At 38.4% G+C, this 17,218-nt stretch overlaps 1 protein-coding gene across 6 annotated transcripts in view; it reads right to left on the bottom strand.

Moving 5' to 3' along the window:
* LOC109433485 (cytochrome b5 reductase 4) overlaps positions 1–17,218 on the bottom strand; it is a 364,704-nt gene that overhangs the window by 270,471 nt on the left and 77,015 nt on the right. The window lies entirely within an intron of this gene.

Genomic DNA, 17,218 nt, shown 5'->3' with positions numbered 1-17,218 from the left:
CTATCACTTTTCTACGATTCCCAATTCTTATAGGTTAAGTAAAATTTTAGCTTCAAAAAGTGATACATCTGCACATGAGTTTTTTTAATCTCAAAATTGAGTTAACTTAGTTGGATTTATATGTCATTTTAACAGTACTGCTATTCTAACTTCTAATTATAACGTCAAAAAGTACCGAACAGACTATGTATTATGAAGTAATGAATGTAAGTGAGCGTGGAGATAGCAAATGTGGTACCTACTAAATAATTTTAATCAATAAAAATGTCACCTATGCATACAGACAATTCTGCTCAATTGATGATTGCATTTGTAACTTTTTTCTTTCGATCTATTATTATTCGACCATATATTGTTTGGCATTATATCATAAATACTTTTTTGCATTACTAAACATAATCTAAAACAGAACAAAACTAAACAGCATCTGCAGAAGTAATCATATCGGCATATGATATAATTGTGATCAATTAAAACAAAGCCACATTTTACCTTCGCTCTCGTAGGTACGCGTATAATCGCCGTTCTCGCAGCGCGAACAAAACAAAAAAAAAATCATCTCCGTCCGGAAAGAATCTTTGTCGCCGCCAAAATGCACCCCATGACGAAGCTCAATCATAAATAGTCGACTAGCAACTTTTTCGTCGTTCTCTTTGTTCCTTGGAAATAGCCGACGACGGGCCATGCGAACGCCACCACTGTTATTAGTGTTTCAGTGCGCATGTCTGCGCACCACGATAGCGCTGTTGGTAAGAGAGAGAGGTTCATTATTTGATCTTGCATTCAAATCTCTGTCTATTTTTGTCCTGCGACTGACAAACAAGAGATGGGGGAATAGGGAAACTGGCAATACGTAGAACCAGTAAAGCTTCTTTCGTCCCTCACTGCAAGTGCTGTGATAGCCTCATTGATAAAGGCGACTGGAAATTTACGATGGCAGGATTGGTGGTTCAAATCCCGTCCATGTTTGTAAGTTTTATAATGAATTCGAAAGTTTTTTTTATGTGACCTATTTTTTTTAAATAGAATAACACACTTAAAGTAATTACCCAAAAATGAGTGAAAAAAATTAGTTTTTACCCTATTTGATTTTTACCCTAATTGAAAATATCAAACTGTATTACAATTTCGATTTATTTTATCAAAAACTTAGAACAGGGCTTGATATATTTTTGATGTATTTGTAACAAACTTTGATACTCTTTTGTTAGGGCCTTTATGATTTTAAGTTAGAATTTTTGTTATTTTAACAACATCCTGCATCTAAATTATAACTGCCTATGTTAGAAAAGATCTGTATAACATAATAACATATTATGATATAATTTTGTTATGATCGCCTAGTCGGGTAGTTGACTAATCTCTGGCCGTTGTCTTTACGGACGGAATGAAGTATCTCCGTTCCGATGATTGCACGGAAAAAGTGCTCTCCCTGTCTGACCTCCTGACTTCCAATGACCATGTGCAATGTGAATGTAAAAATGTGGCTGGCCCGAAGATACTCTATGTCCAAGGAAGTCAAGGAAATTTCCAAGAAGAACCAATATAACATACGAATTGATGGAAAAAGTCATCCAACTGTACCCTCTTATTTACAGATATAAAATTGTGCCAATTTTTTGAAGGAGGCTGGCGGATTTAGGGAGGGAGGAAAAAAGTCTGGGAGTTACTGGTACGCTGATGCTATACTTAGTATGCTTATTGACGCGCGACGTAAAGCTGATGATGGGTGCTTTCACAAAATTTATGCAGCGGTGCCGGTAGGTGCCAATAAAGGTTATTATAACATGTTTATTAAACAAGCGTCCTGGTTCCAACTTGTTCGAGGAAGGGGATTTCGGCTGCAAGTTTTTCCATCAAAATCAAATTTTGCCTGTTTCGGTCGATCGTGTCAGTAAAGATGATGGCACAAGAGGGGCTTATTGACTCTCGAATTCAGGAAATTGGCAATCCCATTCCACTAGCAGTCAGCAACGGGTTTCTGCGTCGAGGACATGCCCATACGACAAGATTATCATCGTGTAATCAACTCGCTTCCCGAACGGATTCTCTTGGTGAGCTTCCTTCAATGTTGATGCCGGGGTTTCGAGGTCGTCCTAGTGGGGTGCACTTGTGCTACCAGTCAGCGATATGAGAAAGTCATCCCCCTGGTGTGTACGTACACATCCATGAATATGTAATCTGACGCGATATGATGCTACTACAGCATCTAACTTTTCAGAGTTTCGTACATGCATAAGGCCACAGCTGGCTGTTCCATTATCTCTTCTGGCGCAGTCAGTGTGACGGCACTGCGAGCTAAACTTTGAACTGTAGCACGTTTTTCAGCCCCAGGACGTATCATGAAGTTGGAAATTGTGCTGTTTATTTTTGATGAATTGAGCTGTAGAAGTGCTTAATTTTAGATCCTGATTTTATCAGCTGTTGTGATGTCTTTGGTTCATCGAAGCTCATACAAAGTCAAACTCATTTTATGTATAGTCGTTGTCTTATGATTTTTGTGATACCTATGTTGTCTCAAATTACATTCAATGCTTTTACATTATTTCACTATTGATGTAATTATTTTAAATTGTGAAAAACGTCTTCAAACACAGAATTATTATCCTTCAATCAGGTACGGATTACGTTTTTCTGCCTAACGAGTTCATCTAGTCAGAAGAAAAAACTCGCCACTACAGCCAAGTACGCATGAAAATTCCAGGAAAAAGCATCCTTAAGAAAATTGCTCTCATCAAAGCAGCAAAACTAGATTATAAAACTGTGTGGATGTGGAGTGTAAATTTTTCTCGCATTTTCCCACGTTTTTTTGCTTTTGCCGCTGCCGACCAACCAACTCCGTTCGTAGCGAGTGCCTCCTGTGCGGTCGTGTCTCATTGCTGCATCTGGCATTTCTAGCCCCAGAGGCGATAGCAGTCAGCACCGATGTTTGTACCACACCAAGTCGACTGCAAATTGTGGACCAACATTTGAAAAGGGCCGAAAAAAAAAACGCCCACGCCAATCTACATCACTAACCAAAATATAAGTGTCCAATATTTCTGATAATTATATTGATACGTGTAGGTGAGTAGATAAGGGCAGAATATTGAAGTTCGAAGTCTTGGTAAGCCCTTTTCCAAAAGATGATCCAGAAATGGAAGGATGCTCTTTTTTGATCTCGTCATCATTAGGTTGTCACCGCGGCGAGACCGACTAGCTCCGGCCGTGCTGGCTGACGACGCATTTGGACCTGAAGTCCTGTGGCAGGATTGCTGGTTGGTGTCATAATTTGCAAGCAGGGGTGTCGTGTCGGTAGGGTCCTACGTGTAGTGCCATAATTGCCGTATCGTCCCCGCCCCGCACCGTACTATCCACTCACTGGGCTGATGTATAATGGAGAAACTTTAGCAAAAATGGCCCTCGGGAAGGAAATGAAAAATCTGAATATTCAAATATATCCTCACTGCGGCAGTGGTGCACTACCAAGTGCACTACTGGTGGCAATGGTTCAAGTGGGTAGTAGTGGTTTCTACCCACGCAATTAGCAGTATTTTATATTATAATTATACTTATCAGGGCAGCGAGAGTTGCAGAGATTAATCCGGTCATAGAATAATAATGTGAGATAAAACTATATAGTTTCAAAGTGTAATCCAAAGATGGAAAGTGGAGAATAAATTAGTAGCGGTTACGCTTAATTAAGATATTCGAATAACCATCCTTCTGCAGATATGGACTAGCCCCCGGTTGAAAATATCTCTAATAAAGATTAACAAAAAATGTATTTAACCCTGCTCTTTTCAACATGCGTCATTGAACAGGACTTTATTTCCACCAGAATCCGACCAACTATATTTTCATCACTCGCTTACGTTGTGTACGGTTGAAGTAAAAAATGACCTAAATGCACAAGGAGAGTCAATGAAAATTGTTTTTATGCAATTCAGTATCATCTATATATATAAAAATGCAGTGGCATACGTGGGACCGCGCATAACTTGCGAACGAATGGTCCGAATTGGGTCGTGTATGTTTTGTTCTGTTACACAGCAAAAAAAATCTTGTGATATCACATCACTTTCGCTGCACATCAGTCGCGTCGTAAAAGTGATGTACAAATTACAACCTTTCCACACAGCAAATTAGCCGCCGTAGCTTGACAGTGAGTCTAGCAATCGCTAGAACCGGAACGATTGATGATTCATTTATAAGTAAAATATTGGCATGGATTCGTACACAGGCATATCCATGGATTGGATTGTGAGGCATGGATTGTGAGGCATATCCCTTACCCCTCGGCTATTTCACCGAGTTAGAAGGTGGGTAATAAATATGATACTGTTTCTAGGTATCTGCTGGAATGTGTTTGTTGACACTTTCCGGTGCCAACTACGGTGCACATGGTGAGTGTGATAATTGTTGGAAAACGATGTATCCGAGTGAGATTGCGTTCGGAAATGGATACATCGCCAGAAATTACGCGCCTGGAAATTACAAAATTATTTGCTATGTAGTTTTCACCCAAGGAAAGTTTATGAGGCAAAAAACATGGGAAAATTGAGAGTTTTTAAAAATCGGGTTTTCATACATTTTAAACGGGGACTTGGCTTTTAAACTTGGGTTTGGCTAGGTACTTGAAACGTCAAAAAACGTAGTAGGCAAGACAAAGTTTGACGGGGACAGCTAGTAATTTATATTTTATACTAGCTGTCCCGGCAAACTTTGTCTTGCCAGTCTTGTGGTGGTTTGACAACTGTTGAGATTATCGCAGCAACGCACTCTAGATTGGTTTCATTTCGATCACGCCAAATTTCTTCCCGGTTCATCAAAAATCAGTATTTTCTCAATTTTCGTAATTTTTTAAAGGATTTTCGTAACTTTTTCTGCATATAAACACAGCCGCCACGAATACGAATCTAACCGTGCAAGAGTCATGCTAATCGATTCACCCGTTCGTGAGTTTTGTTGCCTCAAAGGAATTTTGAACTCATTTATATATATATTAGAGTGGGTCATCGTTTATATGGAAAAGTGAAAAATTCAATGATATCCCATCAGATCAAAGCTTTTTTGATACCATTCCAGGACCCAAATAAGTGTGCAAAATTTGGGCACGATCGGTTATGTCTACGTTTTGCGCATCGCGATTGAAATTTGTATGGGGTTTTACATGGGAAAACACACTTTTTTGCATTTCTATCATAACAATCTCGAATTTTTCTAAAACCGTGTAACCGTTAAAGTGAAAACATAGCCTTGGGTGTCCTGAAAAACTTTGTCGAAGACCGCGAAGTGATCTGATGCTTATGAAAAAAGTTATAGCGTTGGCATTGCTTGGTGAAACATCATGATTTTGTTGCTATTGTTATTCCTTTACATGTTAAAACATAAACACATGCATGCGGTTCGTTGGTTATAACTATTTTCACAAGCATCGGATCGCTTTGCGGTCTTCAACAAAGTTCTTCAGAACATCCTCGGCTATTAATTTACAGTTTCGGTTAAAAAGTTTCAGACAAACTTTTTCAACTTATGACTAAAATGCAAAAAAGTATGTTTTCTCATACAAAATCCCATACAAATTTCAATTGCAATGCGCAAAGTTTAGACGCAACCGATCGTGCTCAAATTTTGCACAGATACTCAGGACCCGAAACGGAACCAAAAAAGCTTTGATCTGAGAAAACGCTTCCGATGACCCACACTAATATATATATATATATAGATAACTCATTTTGATATCATAATGGCCATTTTTCCGAACTGGTTCATTATGCAACTGAAATGAGTTGCATAATGAAAAATAGTTGTATAATGTTCATAATGACTCTTATTGGAGTTGCATTATGAACATTATGAACATTACTCGGCAAGCCTCGTTGGATAAATGTACAACTCGTGCTGAAAAAATCAACTTTTTGCAACTCGTCACATAAATAACTATAAAATCATTAGCATTTAGCGTAATACAAAGTTTCACTTGTCCAAGAGTGAAGTGAATGACATTTTTCGAAGACTGTTAATCCGTTTATATTACGTCCACAAAACCTAGACTACTCTGATCAGCATTGAAAACTGAGTAAAATGTGAGTGACTCAGTGCTGCTCGATGTAATCAGAGCAGCTCAGAGCAAAGCTGTCTCCCCCCTTGGATAGCAGTATGATTTCTTTGCCAAAGTTATACCACCAGATGATAACAATTCGAAAAAAAACTATGGATCATATTTGGTTACACCATAATATCCTGGGACTCCAGAACATCTGGAAACATCCAGCTCTAACGGAATGTTCTCGCACCTGATGAACTCAGCGCATTTTAACGATTGTCTACACCATGGTCTACTCTACACACATACACCCCTCCATGCTCTTTACGCATATATTGATCAATGTTCTCCAATACATCCAACATTTTATTTAGCCAAAATGTGCTAATAGATCATAGGTATCGGTAATATCTTTAGCTTTTCTATTTATCATGTTAGGTTCTGTGAGGCTATTCAATTGCCAATAAATAAGATATTTAAAGTTCTCCAAATTATCCTGGAGATCAGGCCACATGATATACCACAACAACAAGGAGTTTTTGTATGTCTTCGGCTAATCAGATATACCCAATCAGGATCTACAAATCCAGATGGAACATTCATGATTAATTTTGATGTATGTATAAATTCTAGGTTCATTTATAGCATCTTCGTCAGAGTGATCTCTAAGATCAATGGAAGTACTTAGAATTCCTTCACCAGTGTCACGTATCCATTTATGCTCAATGAGTCCATACATCATCATTACAAATATTTCTTTGCAATCTAGATGTTCTAGGTTCTCCAAATCATCTAGGACATCAGTTCATAAGATCTACAACAGTGATCCTCAGGCCTATTTTTTTCATCTGCTTGTATTGCACCTCCTGAATCCATTTGAGAAACATTAAATACGTTATTGAAGAAGAAAATCGCGTTAAGTACTGTTCCTTTTAATTCCACTAAGAATTTGCATCCTTTGACAGATACGTATTTCGACCTCAACTGTAAGGTCGTCTTCAGTGTCTTGTACTTGACTCGACACTGACAAGACACTGAAGACGACCTTACAGTTGAGGTCGAAATACGTATCTGTCAAAGGATGCAAATTCTTAGTGGAATTAAAAGGAACAGTACTTAACGCGATTTTCTTTTACTTACAGATATTCCCCTAACAAGCCCAGGTTAATCATCAACGTTATTGAAGATTATTTTGGGAGTCGAACAAGCTCCTTAAGAAACATTGCAAGAAATTCTACGGCAACATAGAGAACTCTGCGCTGACAAGCAGCAAGAAACGATCCGGCAGTACTCTTAATGCTGTGAAGAACACTATTCCGTCCAGTTTGATCCCGAGTAATGAAGACTGCATTGAGCACGTTTGGGTGTCTTTGAGCATGACGAAACGTTCTACATATTGCTAATGGAGCAATGTATCATCAGATAAAGCGTTGGATGTACAAACGACAAATCGTCATATCACCAGCGCAGCATGGAATCTGTAATCTTTTCATTTGGACACAACGCAATTGCGCGAGGAGCACTCCTGTTCGGTGGATGTCGCAGCTTCATCCTTGACGCAATCAAACGCGGCATTGGTTGATGGGGGATTGTAACATAAGGCTGAATTTCAAAAGGCTGAATACGAAAGGCTGAAATCAAGAAAGTGTAACATAAGGCTGAAATTACAAAAGGCTGAAAGTTGAAAAGGCTGAAAATACGGAAATGCATGTATAAGTTATATATTTCTTTTCTTGGAGTAACGCCCGAACTGACATTGAGCCTGCTTCTCAGCTTTGGCATATCGTGTAACAGGTACGAATATACTCAATGCCAAAGGGAGTCAAGAAAATTGTCTTAATGAAAAGCTCTTGATCCGAACGCAAATCGCACGCGTAACCCCCAGGGCCTAGTTTCGAAACTGAGCTTTTAGTGAAAAGACTAATGATGCATACCAACGAACACAAAAAGGAACTAATAATATTCATATAGTTAATTTATTCTTATTTAAGCACGAGCTATTTTTTCGAGCCATGTTGTTTTGGAGATTGTTATCAGAACGGACAAATTTTATAAAACTTGCAATAAAACTGAATCATACATCAAAACCTCTTGATAACCTCTTTAAGAGCATCTTCCGGCCAAGTGGACCACTCTCGGAGAAGTTTTGCAAACCGCATTAAGAGTAGCAATAAACCCGTTTTAAAACCTAGTTGAAAAATTTCCCATTCTCGATTGTTGTTGTTTTTTTTTTCAACAAAAACTATGACAGCTCAAGATGCAGAGATGCTTCTTCGATGGCACGTAATGTTCAGAAGGATACATAATTCGAAAGTAGAAAGCGATCATTTCAAAGTAATATTTTAGTAGTTATTGTGCTGGTAGGCTTATGCGCATTCGAATTTACCGTGAATATTGGGGTTGCAGAATCATAAAATTAATGCGCTTCGAAAATAGTGAATATTATCATCTTGGAATGAAAAAAATCAATTTGTGAATTTAGTAAAACTATCTAGAATCACAAGAAAACTCAGCTGAGAAAGTTTATTTATGTGAGCATGTTATGAAAATGGTGGAAAACTATAAATTCATTGCTAATCGGAGCAAAATTAACTATTTTTCATTCACGTAAGCTAATTCTTCAACATGGCGACGACCATAATCAGCGAAAATAAAACGAAAGCAAGCTTACTTTTATAATGACCGCAATAAACCTTGCAGTGTCGTAGTTTCTGCTTTTCCACCAACAGATGTCGTTACAAATCGAACGGATCGCCATCTGTTGAGAGTTTTAACAGTTTTATTGTGGTAATAATGATTGCCAGAAGGTTTACATATCGGAAAGTTTTGTTTACTCTTAAATTCTGTCTTTATGGATATCTTCAAGTATACTATAAAAGATTTAATCAATGGTTTTCATAAAAGCAGTTATAAAACTGTGAGTTTTAATTATTACTGTAATAAAACCTTAATAAAAATCAAATGAAACCAATCAGCAATGGAATTGTTACTTGGGATGTCACAGAATTTTACACTCTTTTTTCGATCTGTGTCCCTTAAGAAATTGTTGGATAACATCCTGAAGGAGTCTTTTGTAGAAGCTGCAGAAGATTTTCTTGTAGGAATTGCTGATGGAATTCACATCTCAATTGCTGGAGGAGCTCCAGTGAAAATCTCTTTAAGAACTGTTGGGGAAATACCTGAAAGGATAATCGGTAGGGCCCATATGACACATTCCAGCGTAACGGGACACCGCGAGGAACTAACTTTCGTGAACAAATGACGTCTGCAATCGAATATAATGTTCATGATCATATAGTTTAACAGGTTTTATAACAAGCTTATTAGATGTACTTCGTGATGCAATACTTGTTCCATGGGGTTTTGGTTCCAATTTACTTTATATAACATGTTACATTTCGTAACGGGCCACCATCGCAGAAATCTTATTTTTAAATTTTCAATCTGAAATGCGTATATCAGCTCTGCTATGAGGTTTTGCATAATAGAGTCTTCTAGACATTTCTTCTTTGGATTGATGTGAACAAGATTGCCGAAGTGAGTTTTACTGAGAAATGTATAGTTTAGGATATATTTTTGTTTTAGTTTTGGGAGCACAGCGTTACGCTCGCGTGAAAACAGTGTTTTGCAAATGGTGTCCCGTTACTGTTAAAGATATCTGGTTGTAGATCAAATGCTTTGCTAGATAGAATGTTGGTGTCTTCGGCAATGTTTTTCAGACAGATGGTAGCTGCCCGGCAGGACACAAATAGGCCTTCAAACCCGCTCTGGCCCAATGGTGGCCATCGGAGTGGGCCCTGGGGAACCTGTTTCGAGTTTTATTTAGCCTTCACGTACCCGACCACCGACAACTGCTGAAATTTCGTCAATTTTCATCCGATTTTTTTGAAGTCATCCTCAATTGATCATAAGTTGGTGGTAGTTTATTATACTCAAATGGCCATGCAATATCCGGAACCATTCCGGCGATATTCCGGATTGTGCTGAAGTCAGGAGATTGCCAAAATGGCTAAAAGTAATTATTTCGTGTGTTGTTGTGTTTGAACCATCGATTTTCAGCGAAATTTTTGTTGCAAACAGTGAAACACAAATGCAATAACCAGATTTGAATTCCATCCGGATCCCCGTGACAGGTTCCGCGGGGCCGCATTGGGGACACTTCTGGATTTCAATCTAAACATGCCGTGTGACATATCAATATTCATGATTTCGAATAACTGAGTCAGAAACGATAAACTGAAGTATGTATCAGCTAATGGCCACCCGGAACATATAGCACAGGTTCCACGGGGGTGCCATCGGGGACATATCTGGTTTACAATCAAAACATGCTGAGCGACGTATCAATCTTCATGATTTCCAAAGAATGGGAAAGAAAAAATTGACTTAAGTACAGGGGATAGACAAAATGATCGGGACAGGCAAAATTATCACTTTCCAAAAAATGTTAAACTAGCTGTAACTTTTCGAAAAGTGCATCAAATATTCTCAATTTTTTACTGTAAGTTCTTCAACTAGTTGTGTATCAGTGGACAAAATTTGAAAAAGATCGGACAATTCTTCACGAAGTTATTAAGATTTTTGAAAAAGATAAAATTATCCGATAGCCAACTTTGAGTTGTTATACCTCCGGATTCAATGAACCGATCGCAATGAATTTTGACAATTCATGACTTATATAATGAACTCTGGAAAACATTTGACTCAACTTGAAATTTTTAACAAGCGAAAAAGTTATAGCGATTTTTTTTCACGATTTTTTAGTAAATTGCTCTATTTTTTATATGCATCCCATTACTTTTTCAACTTATTGGAGGCTACGTTGTTACTTTCCTTCAAAACGCATTTATATATAAGTCAATTAGAGGGAAACTAAATGAACTATAATTAGCATCTTGAATTTTGAAACGATGTTGATGTTTTGGATAATTTGGTGTTTTATTAGAAAAATAATCTAATCGTTATAATTTTCATTTGTGTTAAGAATACTAAGTTAAGTCAATGGTTTTTCATAGCTCATTATATAAGTCATGAATGGTCATTACATTCTGTTCATTGAATCCGGAGATATAACAGCTCAAATTTGGCTATCGGATAATTTTACCTTTTTCAAAAATCTTTATAACTTCGTGAAGAATTGTCCGATCTTTTCCAAATTTTGTTCACTGATACACAACTAGTTGAAGAACTTACAGTAAAAATTTGAGAATATTTGATGGACTTTTCGAAAAGTTACAGTTAATTGAACATTTTTTGAAAAGTGACAATTTTGCCTGTCCCGATCATTTTGTCTATCCCCTGTATGCATCAACTGATATGGCCGCTCCGTAACACCTGGAACAGGTTCCGCGGGGGCCTCTCAAACACACACGAAATATTCACTTTAGCCATTTGGCAAAACAGGCATCAAGATACTCAGAAACAGTTTATTATCAGCATCATCCTACTGAATAAATAAGTATAAAAGTGAGGAATCTTTTTTAGTATTCCAGTCCACACATCCTGCCAAATATTTAACTTTTATATCGTTTATAACTGGTTCTATCGATTGCAAAACTTCTTATCATTTTTTTTTATTAATTCATTCAATCAATATTTGAATGCTCATGCGCCATGGGAACAAAGGAGCCAATTTCATTTGAAATATATATTACATTTTTAAGGGGATTTTTCCTTTATTCTATGTTAGTTTTGGGGAACCGTTGAACTTGCCGTTTGGTCGAGGTTAGAGAGAACAAAGTATTTTTTTCATGGGAGGGGGTTATAAGGGCTTTCCGTTGATATTTAGCTAGCCAGTAACGATACTAACGGATTTCGAGAAGAAAAATAGATTGACAACCAAAACGACAATTGAGAGGTCGCTAGACTTTCAATCAACGGTTACTGATTTATGTTGTCACAAAAAGTAATGCAACGTCATTTTCGTGATGCATTTTACACTTTTTTGTTTTCAATAAGAACATAAGCTTCAAAATATGTTTGTCGTCATAAAAGTGAATTATACGGCGATGAACTGAGTAAAAAAGGAATGCCAATCATCACTTCGGGATCTTCAAGTTTTGAACGCTGTGTGATTCTATACACCATTTTATACATTTTTTTTTCATTTATTTAGTTAACATCAAATTCATGATAATACTGAATCAACAATTTGCCGCCATAATACTCGATTTGCAGCTGCAGCTCTCCAACGTCGGTCACGCCCAACACTCGCCAGATCACGCTCCACCTGGTCCGCCCATCGTGCTCTCTGCGCTCCACGCCTTCTTGTACCAACCGGATGGTTAGCAAACACCAACTTTGCAGGGTTGTTGTCCGGCATTCTTGCAACATGCCCTGCCCACCGTATCCTTCCGGCTTTGGCTACCTTCTGGATGCTGGGTTCGCCATAAAGTGCAGCGAGCTCGTGGTTCATCCTTCTCCGCCACACACCGTTCTCCTGCACGCCGCCGAAGATCGTCCTTAGCACCCGTCGCTCGAAGACTCCGAGTGCTTGCATGTCCTCCTCGAGCATCGTCCACGTCTCGTGCCCGTAGAGAACCACCGGTCTTATTAACGTCTTGTACATGGTACATTTGGTGCGGGGGTGAATCTTTTTTGACCGCAGTTTCTTCTGGAGCCCATAATAGGCACGACTTCCACTGATGATGCGCCTTCGTATTTCACGGCTCACGTTATTGTCAGCCGTTAGCAAGGAACCGAGGTAGACGAATTCTTCTACCACCTCGAAAGTATCCCCGTCTATCGTAACATTGCTGCCAAGGCTTGTCCTGTCTCGCTCAGTCCCACCTACCAGCATGTACTTTGTCTTAGCCGCATTCACCACCAGTCCGACCTTTGCTGCTTCACGTTTCAGGCGGGTGTACTGTTCTGCCACCGTTCCAAATGTCCTAGCAATAATATCCATGTCATCCGCAAAACATACAAATTGGCTGGATTTCGTGAAGATCGTACCCCGGCTGTTGAGCCCGGCTCGTCGCATAACACCTTCCAGGGCGATGTTGAATAGTTTATACATCATGGTGATAATTCATTGGACATGTTAAAAAGGTTATAGCAGTATGAGAGTATTAAAGAGTATGCTGTCATCACAAAAACATTATAAAATATCACTTTTTATACTGATCCACCAGAATACCTGCCCTTTGTTTACGTACACCGTGTCCAATAAGTTCTCATACAAAATACAAATTCAGAAAATGAAATTTTATTTCACATCTATAATTCATATTTTCCAAATGAATGCATGTATTGAATTGCTACATAATACTGATCAAATTGAGCAAAAGGTTTAGAATAACGTCTATTTCTACTTGATTTTATAAACCTAGCAACATACTACCATGTACTGAAATCCGCTTGCTCCGGCACGCTAGGAATTGGTTCGAAAACTTTTCCATTCTAAGGTAGCTAAATTAAGTCTCAAAGGTTTAACTTTGTGTTTCTATCCCTAGTACTGATAATCACATGGATAGACAAGAGCTATATAAAGCTATTTTAGTGATGGTATGGCAAGAAATTGGCAAGTAAGGTCAACTTAGGCTTGATTCTTTGAAAATGCCCTTTATATCACAGTTACACATCATAAAACATAAACTTATGACAAAATTGGTCCTAATAGAGATACAAGCATGTTCTCGGAGTGATAATGATGTAAATCAACAAGATAGGATGCAGTCATGCTTCTTTAACACAACAAATCTCATTGAAACACACAGAAAAAAATATGTAATTAAAATTCAGCGAGAAATCATGCACATAAAGGGAATGCTAGAGTTAGTGCATATTTACATGTGATATCATGTAAAATTACGTTACGTTCGTGTAAATTTCCGCCAATAGTCGCGCAACCGGTTGGAGTCCATTAAGGTTTACGCGATGGTTGACGGAAATTTACACGATGGTAATGTAATTTTACATTAAATCTCATGTAAAAGTGCACTAACTCTAGCATTCCCTTTATGTGCATGATTTCTCGCTGAAATTTGAATACATATTTTTTTCTGTGCAGGTAAATGGATATTTTTGTTTAATTTACGTTTTATTTTGTACAAAATTAAACGGCTTCGTACTTCATCAATATAGAATGTCATAATTTTTCTTTTCTGTTCATAGTTGCTTCTAGCAATGGTGAGGGCAGGAACCTAATTTGTTTCAACTTAAAAACATTGCTCGTTAAAATGAGACGAAATATCAGTGAAATGGCGTGCGTGCCAGCTTAAATAGACTTACGACACATAAGCGATCAGCAGAGAAGGATAAAGGACAGTTAATTCCAAATCATATGCTGTATTTGGTCAGTGATAGTTGGCCTTTCAATAAATAAATTTACTTTGAAAATCCTAATTACTTATCTGAAATGATTTCAATTTGATTTTGTATGGGAACTTATTGGACACGGTGTAGTTTTCGTGGAGAGCTGAGAAGTGGGCTTTGTTCCAGTAGGGGCGTTACACCAAGAAGGATAATGAAAATATATACACCCTATAATATCATTTCATCATGGTAACATATTTTTGGTTAAATATTTGACCAAACCAAACTTATTTATCCACTTATGAATGTCTTTAAAACTTTCGTAACGGGACACCATATCTACGCACCCATTGTAACGCCCAAGATAACGCGTCGATCAAGCTAACCCATATGTTGGAAGAAAGGTCTCTACGAGTACTAAGAGAATCATGAAAATCATTTTTCTTAAGTTCGTAATAACTTCGTTATTACAACAAATATACTATTTTCGTAACGGGACACCATTAAATTGCGGCTATTGCAAAGAGTACTTAAAACATAAAACACATAAGTTTCCTTTTGATGTATAAAATATACGTTATTATACTACATTAATAAAAAAATAGGTTTAATGTTTTCGAACTTTAACATGCAAGCAGGCATATTTGAAAAATATTAATGAAAAATTACATTTTTCTTACTTAAAATGCTATTACTTTACCTAGCTATTTAAATACGCTACCAGTCAAATTTTGAGTAAAACAAATGGTTTTCCTAAGATTGAATCTACCCTTTTTCATATGATGGAAAGCTTGGGATGAAACAATCACTTTGAAATTTCACACCCTTGGCGTAGAAGTGTGTGGAATGTGTCATATAGCCTCATGATCGTGCTGAGGGTAGCGAGTTCATTTCCAGGTCGGATCAGAAATTTTCAGTAATGGAATGTCTAATTTCCTTCGGCATAGAGTACTTTCGTGCCTGGCACATGTTATACACATGCAAAATGATCATTGGAAAGGGAGTGCTTTCAATTATTAACTAAGGAAGTGCTCATAGAACACCAAGCAGGCTTTGTCTCAGTGAGGGAGTTACGCTAACAACAAAAAAAGAAGAAGAAGAATAAGAATAAGTAGAAGAAGAAGAAGGGGGAGGAGTAGGGGGAATCGTTGAGAAACCTCTCTAACAGATTTCTGAAAGATGATGAAGTGTTAAGGACAAACGTCCTTAAACCCCACTACAAAAGTGTATCAGAACTTCAGACGCACAAATCACAAGAAGCAAGCTTCAAACAACAGTGGATTTTATTATTATGTTCTTGCTCACTTGTAATAAGCTTAAAATGAGAAGCTCAGGTGCGCTGGTTTTATTTACGAAGAGATTTGTGCCCTTGAAATCGTGAGTAAAGCAAAGCAAAGATAACCGTACACATCGTAGTTGCTACTCCGTGATTGACCAGAACAATCGAAGTTGCACAGAGAGCCAATGAATGTGAAAGCTTGGGACTAGCTAACCATTCTCAATGTGCACAATTCGAGAGTTCAGCTATTTAAAGTCAATAACGGCGCTGGCCACGTCCTTACGGTCATCAGGAAAGGGAAGGAATGTTAGTTCGACAACCGTTGCTACTAAAAACCGTGGTATCCACAGCATCCCCACAGTTGTCACGGGAAGGAATGGTGGTTAGTAGGGTAGGGTAAGGTGTGGATCTAGGAGCCACCTCTGTTAGGTGATATGATCCACTAGTTATATGGAAATACACGTCGCGGTCTTCATCACGATTATGATTTATTTGATCACGGTGACCACTGATCCCGGATTTCGTGCTCGCGTTTCCATCGCCCTACCGTGGAAACCGACTGATCTACGATTATTGTAGCGCGATTCTGAACCCGGATTTTTCACTCGCACTTCCATCGCCCTACCGAGAAAACCGACTGACCAACGAATATTGTAGCGCGATTCTGATCCCGGATTTTTCACTCGCACCCCCATCACTCTTACCTGAAAATTGTCTGCCATTCGAAAATTCTCAAGCTAATCTGATTCCGCATTCCACACTCGCGCTTGCATGGCTCTACCGAGAAAATCGACTGATCAACGAATATTGTAGCGCGATTCTGATCGCGGATTTTTCACTCGCACTTCCATCGCCCTATCGAGAAAACCGACTGACCAACGAATATTGTAGCGCGATTCTGAACCCGGATTTTTCACTCGCACTTCCATCGCCCTACCGTGGAAACCGACTCATTGTGCCCTTGAAATCGTGAGTAGGTGCCAAAGTCGGCCATTGTGGCGGCCATTTTGGGATTCTAACAAGTCTGTCCTTAAACACTACGCTGAGAAGCTAACTTTGTCCCAGTGGGTATTAGCGTGGTTCAAAAAATCGTTTTTGCTCCACACCGCTTATTCGATTCCTATCCAGATGATATGCCTTCTCCCAAAATTTGAGCTCATTTGGTTGAAAATTGAGACTGCACAAGCCCTTCAAAGTTTGTATGGGAATTACTATGGGAATACGATGTTTTTCATTCAATCCACCGTAGAATTTCCCCAAGTGCCCTAGTGGGTTAGTCGACCCTTGGTAATCCTAGGCTACTCTATCAGCTACAACTTTGCCGAAGACCGCATTCAAATCGGACGCTTAATTAATTAGTTATCGATTTGTATCCAACTGGGCCAACTTTAACAGTGATCCTCCAGCTTCCCAGCAGGCAACATTGCTGCATATAGCGCCAAAGATAGCACACTGAAATCATGGCTACTATGTTTCACTGCAAAATGCAGTGATGCCCACCGAATAGTTTAACCATCATGAGTAAAGATTTCGATTCTGGATAAAAATCGGTAACTAATTAATGAGGCGTTCGAGTTGAATGCGGTCTTCGGCAAAGTTGTAGCTAATAGAGTAGCCTAGGATTACCAAGGGTCGACTAACCCACTAGCGCACTT

This window comes from Aedes albopictus, chromosome 3 (genome assembly GCF_035046485.1).
Source record: "Aedes albopictus strain Foshan chromosome 3, AalbF5, whole genome shotgun sequence".
NCBI lineage: Eukaryota > Metazoa > Arthropoda > Insecta > Diptera > Culicidae > Aedes > Aedes albopictus.
This window is presented reverse-complemented; position numbering and strand designations above follow the sequence as displayed.